The following is a 15,275-nucleotide window of genomic DNA, read 5'->3' as shown; positions in this document are numbered from 1 at the left end:
ATCAGAGACGCAATACCTGGCCCGCTATTTGTCTGATCATTCCCCGCTCCTAATTGCTTACTCGCTGGCCCGACCAAGATCTAAGGTACCGCTCTGGAGGCTCAATATTGAAGCTTTTGGCGACCCGATCTATAAGGATGCCATATTGAATGGGCTTGACGATTATCTGGAGGTCAACTGGGGCTCCGCCAGCACTAGGGTGGCCGAGTGGGACGCAATGAAGGTGATGGTGCGGGGGATATGTATGTCCACGGAGGTGGGGGTTAAAAAGTGTTGGAGAGTGGAACGATTAGCGGCATTGGAAAAGAAACTTCCCACGAACAGGGAGAGGTCGGCTGAATGAGGTGACATGCGGCGGAAGATAGTGGACATATGGGACTCGGTAGGCAAAAATGCTAGAACTATGAGTAGACGTCGCTGGTATACAGAAGGGGATAAGGCAGGGCGGCTGTTGGTGCACCTGATTAGGGTGGAGACTCAACCTCACCCAATCCTGGCACTTAAAAAGCGACCTTGGACAGTTGGTGTATGCTCAACATGAAATAAATAACGTATTCCTGGCCCACTTACGTAAAATAAACTCCGAGGCCCAGTCACCCACGACCCTTGAGGCGGTGGAAGCCTATCTGGCAGGGGTGGAATTGCCTAGTATAGACGCGGACAGTCAGGAGGCCTTGGGGGGCCCCTTTAGTGGGGAGGAAGTGAGGGCGGCAATCGCCCACCTAAAGACAGCGAAGTCCCCGGGAATGGATGGTATAGCAGCAGAACTTTATAAAGAGTATGGCAGAGTCCTGATCCCCAAACTACAAGAGATCAAAGGTGGAGGCCGAGGAACACGGTATGCTACCAGATTCCATGCGGGAAGCACTGATTGTGATGATTCCCAAACCTGGGAAGGACCCCCTCCTCCCCGGCTCATATAAGCCCATTTCTATGCTGAATGTAGATCTTAATATTATCAGCCAGGTGTTGGCGTCTAGACTCCTCCCCTATCTTCAGCGGTTGGTCCATGACGACCAGTCCGGGTTTATACCGGGCAGAAATACGTTGCAGAATATTATGCAGTCTTTGGAGTGACGGGCCCAACAGAGCACTTTGGTGTTCCTCGATATCGAACAGGCGTTTGATTCAATCAGATGGGACTACCTATGGCAGGTACTTCTTAAAATGGGCTTGGTGGAGGGGTTTGTAAACTGGATTAAATTACTATATGCTCGTCCGATGACGAGTGTCCGTACGGGATGTTACGTGTCAGACACAATTCCTATAGCGAGGGGGACACGGCAGGGTTGCCCACTCTCCCCTTTGCTATTTGCCCTGGCAATGGAGCCGTTGGCATGTCATCTGCGCAGGATACTTGTAGGACAGGGCATACGTGTGGGGGGTTCGGAGCATATGGCATCAATGTACGCCGATGACGCGTCAATATACCTGAATCGACCGAACCAGTCATTGCCGACCTTGATAGCGGTGCAGGCCCAATTTGCTGATGCCTCCGGGCTTTACATTAACAGAATAAAGTCGCAGCTCTAAGCGATTGGAACGGAGAGCGACAGGGGGGCCAACACCCGGTGCTGGAGCTTCCATGGGCAGAGGACATGGTCCGCTACCAAGGGATACGGATCGGTAGGACTGAGGCAGGGGTTTATCAGCACAACATGGGGAAGATATCCGGGGGCTTCAGGGTAGTATTACTTTTTGGAACACGCTTAACGTCTCCCTGATGGGAAATATTGCACTAATAAAGATGGTAGTTGTACCCCGATGTCTCTATACCATGCAAGGCTCCTTCTTTGAAATTCCGCACCAGGTATTCGGGGAACTCGATACACTGCTGGTCCAATTACTATGGAATGGAAAGCAATGCAGGATTAGTTTAGAAGTCATGAAACGTAGTTGGGGCAAAGGGGGTTTAGAGATCCCAGACTTGCAACATGCCATAGCCTGATTGGACATGGATCCCTCTTGGGAGAAGTCCCTGCTAGCAGGTACGTATGGGGACCGGCAGTTAGGGGCATTGTTATGGCGGGCCGGGGGGCTCAAGGTGCACGGTCTTCCATTGGTGTGACTTGGGGCTGCAATTTAGAATTGGGTGGTCCGTAGAATAATCCAGGAAAGACCTTTTGGCCCGGAGGCGGGCATCTGGCTGATGCCGCCCTTTGTTCAAATTGACCTGGTGATGTCAGTTGAGGCTTGGAAGGCGGGGGGCTGCCTGATGTTGTCTGACCTCTAACCGGACGGTAAATTTATCACTTACTAGGAGGCAGAGACGACCTTTAAATTGGGGGCAGGGCAGTTTTTGCAATATGCAAGAATAGCGGCAACGGCGCAGCAATTATGGCCCACATTTCCGGAAACGCCGGGGCACACCCAAACCCTGGTGATTGCTATGGCGGGAGTGTGTTACTCACCCCTATAGGGCGTTGAAGGACGATAAAAAGAACGGCCCCCTAAAATATAACAAAAATGTCAGCAGGTGTATCCACAGGAGGTCACGACACGAGACTGGGAAAAAATACACTGGAGTTTACAGAAGGTGTCATGAACAATCGCTTAAAGCAAATCCAGTACAATACATATGACTTACCTCTTACCCAGGAGGTTGCAAGCCATTGAAGGCTCCAGAGATCCACACTGCCCCATATGTTTCTATGATCAGGCAGACTTTCTGCATATGGTATGGACGTGCCCAACGATCCAGACGTATTGGGGGCGGTTCTCGAGGATCTGACCCGAATAACGAGGTGGATGATAGCCTTGGATCCACGCACTTGTCTACTGAGCTTGATTCCTCTGGATCCAAAACGTAAGATAAGCAGGTGGTTCCTGGTCCTGGGTCTAGTTATAGCCAAGAGGCGTATTGCGATCCACTGATTAACTCAAGACCACTACTGACAAAATGGAGGACAGATCTACAGGAGTGGGCCCTAGCAGAGATGGGGCACATACGGAACACCAGGAGAGATGCCAAACTGCCCGAGGTGCTAATGGCATGGGGAGCGATGATGCAGGAGATAGCAGGACAGACCTCCCAAATCACCATAGACAGCGCAGATGAGATGTCCTCCGTAGAAGAGGAGGCCCCAGGACAGGGGAGGGAGACACAGGGTGGCCAACGTGAATACTTCGATCAGTGGGCCTTGAATGACATAGACCCGGCAGGGGGGGCGGGGGGGCACTGAGGGGGGATATTGGGAAGGGGGGATGGGTGGCGGGGGAAAAGTTTAACACAGTTGGGTTTGATTATGCACATAAAAAGACAAATCCAAAGATAATGTTGAAGATAGAGGACTCTCCACAGTTGCGAACTCAGGCATTATCGTTGACATGTATTCTTATTGTGATGTTCACCACCTCGGCTGAGGTGGACAAAATGTATCCTTGTTGTTTTGGATGCAAACTGCTGATTTGGAGAAAAGCTCATAAATAATTTTTTTTTTAAATAAAAAAAAACTGCCGATTTGCAAACTCCACACTTTTTATCACCCCCTGGGAGACAATCTCCCTGTCATCGAGCAACTTATGGAAATCATCTCTGGTAATGTCGACTCAGCCGTGTCCCAAATTTTCCTAGGTGACTTCAACCTTCACTGGTCCAACCCCAAGGACCTTGCAGTAAATTGTCTTAAATCCTTCTTAAATGATCAAGACTTGATTCAGCAATGTGACCAACCCATTCATAATAAAGGAGAAACTCTAGACCTCATTATCTCGAAAGGGCAGACCATCATTCTTGATTCCATTACCCCTTACGATTGGTCCGACCATCACTTCATCCTCTTTTATATCAACAGAGAGGTATCGAGGCGAAGGGTCAACCAACAAAATCAAAGATCTGGAAAAGGTACCTCGGATCATAAAACTCAGTTGAACTAGCAGCCCATTGTAAATCTACTCTCTCCTCCCAAGCGGACCTGGGTGAGGTGCAGATGCTCACAGACTCCTACACCTCGACCATCTCCAACATCATGGATGACATTGCATCACTCCAAATAAAAAATGCCTCAACCAAAATATCCAAACCGTGGTACAATAACAATCTAAACACGGAACGCTGCTACCTCAGGTCAGTAGAGACCCAAACACTCCTTGGAACAAATAAAACTCCTTAGAGAGGTTAGGAGTCTCTACAACAAACAAATCAAATGCGCTAAAGCTGATTACTTCAGACACCAACTTAATCAAGCTGCCAACCACCCAAAGAAACTTTTTGAATTGGTCAAACAGCAGTCAGTAGTAGGTCCAACCCTCTCTGTCTCTGGATGCAGCCCTCCCTCATGCGGCAACCTTGCTGCTTTCTTCATTGAAAAATCAAGACTCATATCCATTGATCTTGCCTCTAAGAAGGATCTCCTGCCATCCTCAGGGTCCACATCACACTTTGACCTATTAGAAAAAGGCGCACCTGCTAGCCTGAGCACTAAGAACAATGTGTCATGGGGCGCCTTTACCCCTTTCAGTGAAAAATACATCTACAAGATGCTTCAGAATATCAACCCATCTAACCACTTCAATGACCTGCTGCCCCCTGCCATTTTCTTTTTTTTATTATTATTATTTTTATTCATCATCATCAAGATAACAATTCATTATCAACTTCAAGATTATATTGTTCCCCCAAAACATACACAGTAGAGAAGTATCTTAGCATTTAAAGCAAGAAAAGAACGGAAAGAAAGATTCTATCCAAAGAAGAAAAAAAAAGATACCCGTTTGTACCAAAAGTCACTACCCTTAACATATAACAGCTTAAAAATAATTTCTATACCCCAACACTTCCTCATTTTTACCCTTCTTCTTCTATGCTCTGTTTCCATTCTATGATTGGGGCCCAAATCCTTTTCCCTACTTGATTAGTCTTCCGCCCCCTTCTTTCATAAAGCACTTTCTCTAATGTGAATATAGCCAACAGTCGTGCCATCCACTGTTGGAACGTTGGTGGATTTACATCCTTCCACAAAGTTGCTATTCATAGCAGACTGAGTGTCATTGCTAAATATACAAACTCATAATGGGGGACTTCAACATCATCCCTTGCTACCCCGAGGACCATAACTTCATCTGTTAGCTTCATATCTATCCCTAACGACTTCTCCAAAAACTGTTCTATTGATCTTTTAAAACTATCTAAGGCGGGGCATGAGGCGAACAAAGGTATAGTGTCAGCTTGCGCAGATTGGCACCTTGGGCAAACTATCCCGGTCGTTCCACCCCAGCGTGCAATTCTGTGCGGTGTATAATAGAGCTCATGTATCGTTTTATATTGTTGCGTTTGAAGATTCACTACTCTTAGCACTGAGAGCCATAGTTTAAGAGATTTTTCAGCCTCTGTCCCTAACAAATTTATCTTAGTTTTCCATTTTTCACACATCCTAACACAGTCATCCTCTTTATACTTGCCAATCTCCCCATATAGTTGAGATATAGAGCAACCTTCCTTGCTTCTTAGATATTCCATTACTTCCTCTCGTTGGAAGTTAGTATCGCCCCCCCCCCCCCGTTTTTTCAACAAAACCGACCTGACCTGTAAATATTTAAAAAAATCTCTTCGCTCTAAATTATATAACTGCTGCGCCTGTTCAAATTTTATTAAACCTGTTGAACCTACCAGGTCCCCTATAGTTTTGACCCCTGCCATATCCCATCTCTTCATTACATGATCATGGAAGATCCCAGGTAATGATGGATTTTTAAATAAAGGGGTATAGTAGTTCATCCTCCCTAATTTTATTTTCTTCCGAATCGTGGACCATACTGACGTTGCCACACCAAGAGTCTTGATCCTTACTTTTTTATAATAACTACTTTCATTAAATGCTAGCAGCCACTCATAAGAATTTTTAACTAACAACTCATATACATCTGGGCACTCATCTTCCCTCCACCTATCCTTCACATTACCACCCAGTAGCCCCCTGATGTATTGTAGCACAGTGGCCCAATAATACATTTTGAGGTCAGGCGCCACCAGTCTGCCCCGGTCTCTAGATAAAGACAGATATTTCAGTCCCCGTCATGTTTTGCCTTTTGCCCATATGAATCGGTTCATGACTCCCTCTAGTTCCCTAAACCAATTGTTATTAAATTTTAAGGGGATGGTCCTAAATAAATATAGCACTTTTGGCAAGAACAGCATCTTTATTATATTACACCTCCCTATCATGGTTAAATGCAACTTGTTTAGCCTATCTAATTGTTTTTTCGTTTTTATAAGCATCGGGCCCATGTTCTTTTCCACTATCTTTGACAAATCAGATGTTACTGTTATACCTAGATATACTGCTGACTCCGTTATTCTCTGGTCCACCATCTCAACTTTCTTATTTATTACAATTTTTGTTTTACTCTGATTTAATTTATAGCCTGACAGACTACCAAAACAGCTGCTTCCCTCTCTATTTCCACTATTGCCGGAGCTGGATCGATAGAGGTTATGGCCAAATCGCCGCATACCCCAGAATTTTAGTTCCATACCCATTCAATATAACTTACAGGATACTTCCATTCAGCTCGATCCTTCTTATAAATGCGTCACCCCCTGCCATTTTCAAAGAAATCAAGAATGTACTCATCCCCACCTGGACAATAATTGTAAACACTTCTATATCACAAGTCATGATCCCTGACTGCCTAAAAGCAGCTCAGGTGTCACCTATACTAAAAAAAACTAATGCAGATAAAGCTGACCTCAAAACCTTCCACACTACCTCCAACATCCCCACCCTAGCTAAACTCCTAGAAAAATGCTTACAATCCCAACTTTGTGCTCACATAGAAAACTTTCAACTCCTATATCAGCATCAAGTTGGCTTAGAAAACTTCCAACTCCTAGATCAGCATCAATCTGGCTTTCGGAAGGGGCACAGTACCGAGTCGGCTCTCACGTTATGGATGATATCTTAAAAATGCTTGACCAAATTGAGTCATGCCTCCTAATCCTCCTTGACTTTTCCTTAGCATTCGACACGGTTAATCATGACAACCTCCTATCCATTCTAAAGAATAGGATGGGTTTCTCTGGTTGTGTGCTACAATGGTTCCCGTCCTTACTCCACCACAGATCGCAAAGCGCCAAGGCAAGCCACTCCCTCTCCCAGGCCTCTCCAGTACTCCTTGGTGTCCCCCAAGGATCAGCCCTATCTCCTATCCTCTTCAACCTTTTCTTGGAAGCATTAGCTTATGCTCTAAATTCCATGAACATTCTTTTCCATATTATGTGGACGATACGCAACTTTATCTGAAAATCTCATCTCCAGAAGACATCATCTCACTTAACTCTACCCTTATCTCTACGCAAAATTGGTTAACGGAGAACCATCTCCTGCTCAACACCTCCAAAACTGAATTCCTTCTTATCTCACCTCCAAACCACATCCCCAAACTAGACCTTTGGTTAAATCACCTCACTGCTTTCAACTGCACCCGTCTCATTATAGACTCTGCCAAATCCCTCGGAATCACCCTGGACAATCACCTGAATATGAAAAATCACATCAGCAATGTGTGTAAGGGAGCCAATCACTTGAAGAGGACACTTAGAAACATCAAACTATTCCTCCCACAATCCGACTTCAACCAGGTGGTCCAAGCGCTTGTCTTGCCGGGGCTTGACTACGGCAGCGCTAATCTCTGTGGCCTTCCCAAATACAGAAGGAAACAAAAAAAACAGCTGGGTCATAGATGACTGCACCACCAGGACTAGTCACTTGTTGTAGAAGATATTGACCACCTCAAATGATCTGCCGCTTGTAGATCATAAACATAAATGTGTGAACTGGTTGGATGAGAGGCAACATATAGGCACAAGCAATTGGTACAGAAAAGCACATCAATAAAAGGAGTCAGTAAATAGTTGTTTCTGGTCTTTTTATTCTCAGATGTGCTTCATATGAAAGAAGCAGCCAAAACGTTTTACCCAAACATGGGCTTCTTCAGGGCAATAGGTTTAAGGAATGAGCTATATCCTCAAAAGCTGGGTCAAGGACGGTTTATGTACAATCCTAGGGTGTAATGGTGAACCTCATAGTAGAGTAATATCCTGTAAGTATAGGTGATGGGGTGTACTTTAAAGCGGTATTGGCCATATCATAGCGTAGAGCCATGTCCAGGAAGTGCGTACTGTAGTCAGCAGGTCAGTTAGAAAAATGACACCTTTTATTGATGCGATATATATATATATATATATATATATATATATATATATATATATATATATATATGTATATATATATATAGATATATATATATATATATTTTACCTACTGGCGGTTGCCAGTAGGTAGTTATAGTTAGGATTATTTTCAATGCAAAATCTCAACATTCTATTGTGAATAACTTTGGCGCCGGTTGAGGAATCTGCCTGAAAATTTCCTCAAATTTGCCTCGCGGCGCCCCGGTCCTTCCCTGAAAGTTTGGGGGGGATTTATCAAGAGAGGGTCGAGATAAAAGGGGGTGCCAAAACGTGTTTTCCCCATGTTAATTTCCATAGGGCGGTCAACCTCACTTTTAGCCCGAACGGCTGAATGGATTTCCACCAAACTTGGCAAAATTGTAGGGACTGGTACCCCGATGTACCTTTGCTATGTCTCAAGATATATGCTCCAGTGGTTTTTACGAAAATTAACTTTGAAAAAATATATATTGGGCTATATATATGTTAGAGTCCAAATGTAGCCCAATGTAGCCCAATGTAGCCCAAAGATGGCCACCTGAGACAAAAAAAACAACAAATGTAGCCCAAATATCAGCCAGATGTAGCCCAACTATAGCCCAATGACAGAATGCCCCAGAGTGTTCTAAAGAACAACTAGAACGCTAACAGTCTTACTTATGACAAAAGTATGGCACACCTGAAGTCATCTTGATTGGAACAAAGTGTTAACACTTAAAACATTTAATTTGCAAAGGAACAAAATGAGGGGGTTCATTTTGCCATAGAAATTTTATATATATATATATATATATATATATATATATACATATACATATATATATATATATACACAACGCTCAACTCCAGAAATTCTCCTTCAGAAGAACCGCACTTGTGGAACCAAAGTTTTCGGTGCTCACACCATTGTAATTTTAATTACAGAGTTAACAGACGCGTTTCAGCATCGAGTGTTGGTTACATTTTGCAAGTTAGCCTGGGTATTAATGCAGACATTCGCTAAACATAGTTGACGGACTTAGTGATTACTGCTGAGCGTCGCGCCATCTTTAAACATGTAAATACATATAAATACATCGTTATTTCATTTCGCACTCGCTCAACATCAATGGAAATATGATTTTGAAATATCGCCGTGTATCGGCATGGCTCCCCTCATTGCCACATTACGGGGAGATTAAAGGGGCACAAAGCCTCACAGCCCCCATTTTACAAAATTTCCAGCAATCCATCAAGCCATGTATTGGCAAGTTTCTCTGTTTTCACTTACAGTTCCACTTACGTTTCAATAGCCAAATTAATTCAACATATTATTTCATATATTCCTTTCTACAAATATTTATACTTTACATTTCATGATTTCCCTCAATTTTCACCATCCCATTCCCCTGTCTTCATTATTGTGTTTCTTCGAGTTGTAACAATTAATAGCTTGTACATTGGCCAATATATCTAATTACAGGATGCAAGAGAGAGGGGGTGTTTGGGGGTTTTTGAGGGAAAGAACAGAGAATTGAAAGAAAGGAAAAGAAGCAATATCTAATAGAACGAACTCATTCTAATCTGTTATTACAGAGAGGATACTACATTCCAAATTCAAGTCATCTCCCTGATCCATTTCCTATTCATCCAGATTTCAGTTTTTGATAGGAAATAAAAGGAAATAAACAGCAACTCTAGGGCCTAGGTTCAGTTTTCTTCACTTGCTCGACTCCTCTACTTATTATTTTCCTAGATGGACAGCCAGTTCTTCCCCGCTGTTCAGTCCCAGTGGTACCTTCGTCATTAGGTCTATAATGTACCTAGATTCCAGGCGTCTCAGCTTCTTAAGTCTATCCCCTCCTCTCACACTTTCGGGCACAAAGTCAAGGCCAAAGTATTGTAGTTTACTCCTATCCCTCTGATGTATCTGATCAAAGTGTCTTGCGACGGGGTATGCTGGGTCTGCTTTATCAATTGCCCTTAGGTGTTCCAGGACTCTGATCTTTAATTGGTGGACCGTGCTCCCAATATATCTTAGGCCGCATGGGCAGACCAAACAATATACTGCGTAGTTGGTACTGCATGTCATAAACTTTTCGATAGATTTGGAGATACCCACGCCTGGATCTCATACTTTCGCACCCTTTTACTTCCTGTGTAGGCTTTGCATTTGCCACAGGGGTAAAAAAAAAACATTTCTGTAATTTTGCCTGTCTTAGTGGTAACTTTTTCGAAATGGCTTCTCACCAATGAATCTCTCAGCGATCTTGCCTTTCGATAAGTGACTAGAGGTTTAGCTGGAATGTCATCCTTTAAAATGGGGTCAGTTTTTAGAATATGCCAATTTCTTTGCAATATTCTCCTCAAATTATTGGATTCACTAGTATATGGTGTTATCAAGCGGAATTTACCTTTGTTGCTGGGTTGTTTATTTACTGGTTTTGGCTTGAAAAGATCCTCCTTTTTGATTTTCCTGACTTTTTTCAAAGTTTTGGATAGAGAGATAGAATCATATCCTCTTGATGTCATTTGAGATGTCATCAGTGATGTCTTGAGTGATGTCACTGACCATGTCATGAGTGATGTAATATGTGACGTCATCAGCAGTGCATTGCACGCGCAAGTTATAGTGAGTCCAACTAACTATAACGTGGGAATTTCAATGGTTTTATGCGAGTAAAATTTCCACCTAACTATAACTGGTGTGAAACCTATGGTTTTTTCAGTGAATATATATATATATATTGCCTCTCATCCAACCAGTTCACCTTCCAAATACACCCTGGCTCCACTAAGGGCATCACTGAACGCTGCGGCTAGATTGGTGTCTGGTACCAAACTAAATGAGCACATATCCCCAGTCTTAAAATCTCTTAAATGGTTGCTCTACGATGCTAGAATTCAGTTAAAGATTGCCGTTCTGGTGCACAAAGCTCAGCATCTCAATACTCCCAGACACCTAACGCAAAAGATTGAATTATCATGTGGTGGTAGAGCCTCAAGACGTGCTAACACTTTCCTTCAGAAACCCCTCATCCTTAGCAAAAAAAGAACTTGTCACCGAGCCTTCTCTGGCGCGGCCCCAAAGATATGGAACTCTCTTCCACCAGAAATTCGGAGAATCTCCTCTACGGCTGCTTTCAAACTGGAAGCCAAGAGTCCTAATGAATACATTATTGGGCTATGTTTCTCCTTCTCGAAGCTAGTGATCCCACAATCACTGTACACACATTTTAAAAAAAATATATATTTTTATTTGCTTTTATAAAGTGCATAAACATAACAAGCATGTCACATGAATCCATCCTCCATACCCTGCCCCCATCCACCCTCTTCCCTCCTCCCTCCACCCACCATACCCATTGTCTCACCAGTAATAATACACAATGATAAAATGATGCCCCACCTGTCTCTATACTGCACACATTAGTCAGGGAATTCCCCGCAGGTAACCGGGATAACAGAGTAACCTTCCCTCCTCCTTTCACAATCCCCCATCTAATCCATGGTATCGTCTCCATTTTCCCCATACTTTAGTAAACTTCTTGGGACGCCCCCCTGGCCTTGTAGGTGACCCTCTTCGCTTTCATGTACATATCCATGCCCTGTCTCCAATCATCTAGCTGGGGAGGTGTGGGAGCGCCCCACGCCCGGGCCACATCCCTCTCAACCACCACCAAAGCAAGTGTTACAAAAATCAGATGTGGGCGATTCAGATCCACATCATTTGTTATTCCCAAAAGAACCATGTAGGCTCCACTGGGAGGGCCATCTCCAATATCTCACTTAATTCTCTTAAGATCTTGGCCCAGCATTCCTAGATTACACAACATTCCCAGATAGTATGATAAAAGTCTCCCTTCACATGTCCACATCTCAGACAGTTAATATCACTAGCACGCCCCATCCGGTGCAGTCGCTGTCTATCGTAATAAATCCTATGCAGAATTTTACATTGTATGAGCCTAAGGTGGGACTTTATTGCGACCTCCTTGGGATGCATCAGGACTGTCTCCCAGTCGAGCGTGTACATCTTCCCCAAGTTTAGTTCCCATGCTTCTCTCAATTTCACCAGTCCATCAGGCATATTATTAATCAAAGTTTTATAGGCCAGAGAAACGAATTTGCTCGGGACGTGCTCCTGCAGTAGGCGGCCCTCAAGCGGGGCATACTCTGGAAGGGGACATGAGAGTGCCTTCTCTGCCCTCCATGCATGACGCAGCTGCGCATATTTCAGGTACTGGGTTTGATGCAGTCCATGTTCCACCCTCAGCGCCTGAAAGGACTTCAGGTCACCCCTTTTCAACAAGTCCCCCAGTACGGAAATGCCAATGTCATCCCACCTTTTAAACCCCCTCAACTTATGCAGCTCCTTTAGCCATGCGCAGTGCCATATCGGAGTCTGTTTCGTTGGTTTATGTGTCCAGCCAATTGCCTTGGTCGCCCTTACTCACACCTCCACTGTAACCCGTGTTGCAGATAGCAGTCTCTCTTTTCCTCTGCCCCTATAGATATAGTGCAAACAGGTGCGTTGCCCCATCGTCCCTCTCTCCATTCTATATATGGGGTGATCCGCCGGGGCGTGAAGCCAATCATTTATCGGCGATACATTTTCTGCCCAGTAATACGCTTCAATATTTTGCAAGGAGATCCCCCATTATACTGATTCCTCTGCAATGTCTCTAGGGCTATCCTGGATTGCTTCCCCAGCCAGAGCAATGACCGGAGTTCAGCGTTTATATCTTTAAAAACCTGTCGGGGGAGGGGGAAATATTCATTCTGTAGGGCATAAAGAAACCGCAGCAGCGTTATCATTTTGAACATTGCAGCACAGCCTAAAATCGCGAGGGGGAGTGTCTTCCATCTAGTTGCGTCATTAACGAAATTCGTGAGTACTCGCTGAATGTTTCTCTGATAGGAGATCATTTTATCCCTTGTTACGTATATCTTTAGGTATATAAACCCTTCATCTGTGACTCGAAGAGCGCCGGGCAAGGGGGGCCAGACCTCCCCCTCTCTGGGGCTATACAAAATTGATTTGTGCCAGTTAATCATGTACCCTGAATAGGAGCCTTACCAGCCCAGTAGGGTAAATAGCAGTGGGATCGAATCAGCTGGGTGGGTAACATATAGGAGGATGTCACCCACAAAAAGCGAAATTTTCTCCTCGGACGTATCCGCCTGTTTGATTTTAATCCCTCTTTCCTGTCTTATTTCACACGCTATGGTAAGTGGGAACAGTTGCGGAGAAAGGCGACACCCCTGCCGGGTCCCTCTCCGTATAGGGAAGTCCGCTGATTGCACCCCATTGACTCTTACCCTAGCTCTCGGGTCTGTATACGGAAGGTTCACCCACTTCCTGAACTTGGGACCAAACCCGACCTTGGTCAAAACTCCCTCCAGGAAGGGCCAATGTAAAGCGTTGAATGCTTTTTTCATGTCCAAAGACAGGAACATGTGGGGATCCTGTCGGTCACGCACCTCCATCAGCCAGTTATGGGTTCTCCTCAGATTTAACCTGGTTTCCCTGTCTGGCAGGAAGCCTGTCTAATCCAAGTGGACCTGATCCGGGATCAGCCGTTGTAGCGAAGCGCCAAAACCGTCACCAGGAGTTTAACGCACAAGTTACTACTTGTGTAACGATATATCTGTAAGAGACATTAGTTAGTGATAGATTCCTTACCTTAGAATATCCCCAGGCGTCAGACTGGATCCAGAAAGTTTTTGCGTAGCAATACCCCTGCGCGTCGGTAGGCGTCGTGTGCGGCTCCGCGTCCCTCGTCGGCATCGTTAGGGCCGGAATGATGTCGTCAGAGTACTTAGACGCCGCCCATGCGCGCTGACGTCAGTTCTGATACACAGCTTTTCCGCGCCAGATACGCAGAGCCATGATAGAACCAACACTGGTGCCATGAAACTAGGGCCCTGAAAGGGAGTGACCTTAACCCTAGATATATGTTCGCAGAACGGGGAGGATGGGTGGGTCACTAACTAATGTCTCTTAAAGATAAATCGTTTCACAAGTAGTAACTTGTGCATCTGAAAGAAACACGTTAGTGATAGATTCCTTACCTTAGAATAGATACCCCAGCAATACCAACCCCGATGGTGGGTCTGCGAACCAATAATCACACCAGAAAGTCCTGGAGGACGGAACGGCCAAAGAAGCCATCCCTCCGGACTTGGCTGTCCAGGCAGTAATGTCTTGCAAACAAGTGCAGTGGGGCCCACGTAGCTGCCTGGCAAATGTCCTGTAAGGGGACTCCTCAGCCCAAGGCAGTTGTCGTTGCCGTGGCACAATTGGAATGAGCCCGCAATCCAGCAGGGGGCTCCTTTTTGGCCATGGAGTAACATGCCTGAATACACAAGATGATCCACCGCGAAATGGTCCGCTTGTGCACCGCCTTTCCCTTCATCGCGCCCACGTAACCAACAAAGAGTTGGTCATCCACCCGGAACTGGCGTGTGCGATCTAGGTAATAAGAGAGCGCACGTTTTGGGTCCAGACGGTGGAGCCTCTCTTCCTCTTTCGAGGGATGCGGAGGCGGAAAGAAGGTGGGCAAGGTAATGGACTGCCCGATGTGGAAGGCCGTGACAACCTTGGGCAGGAAGGAAGGTCGTGTACGCAACACCACCTTGTCCGGATGAACAGAGAGGAAAGGTGGAGTAGAAGAAAGAGCCTGGAGCTCACTCACTCTCCTGGCAGAGGGGATGGCAACCAGGAAAGCAGTCTTCAGGGTAAGAAGACGGAGAGGACAGTTGTGGAGTGTAGGAAGGTGGATATCTGACTATGGTTGCCCCCAACTTTTTGCCAGGTGTTTTGCTGGTTTTCGACTTAGTTGGCCTGGGATCCTGCTATTCAGGACCCCAGGATTCCTGGTCTCTCTGTAAAATGGACACGATGTACCTTAGGTGCATATCTAATTGGATACTGAGTCACCTTATCAGTCCCTGTACAGTGTACCTTAGGTACCCAGGGCATGGGTGCACACAGGGCCTACCAGGGGCTGCAGTATGTATTATGCCATCCCTGGCTGGCCATCCAAATCTGACACAACTGGCTGATCGATCAGCTGGGGCAAGGTGGTGTAATCACCCTTTTCTTTAGATATAGTATCCCTAT

Source organism: Lissotriton vulgaris, chromosome 6 (genome assembly GCF_964263255.1).
Source record: "Lissotriton vulgaris chromosome 6, aLisVul1.2, whole genome shotgun sequence".
Classification (NCBI taxonomy): Eukaryota; Metazoa; Chordata; class Amphibia; order Caudata; family Salamandridae; genus Lissotriton; species Lissotriton vulgaris.
Note: the sequence above shows the minus strand (reverse complement) of the source record.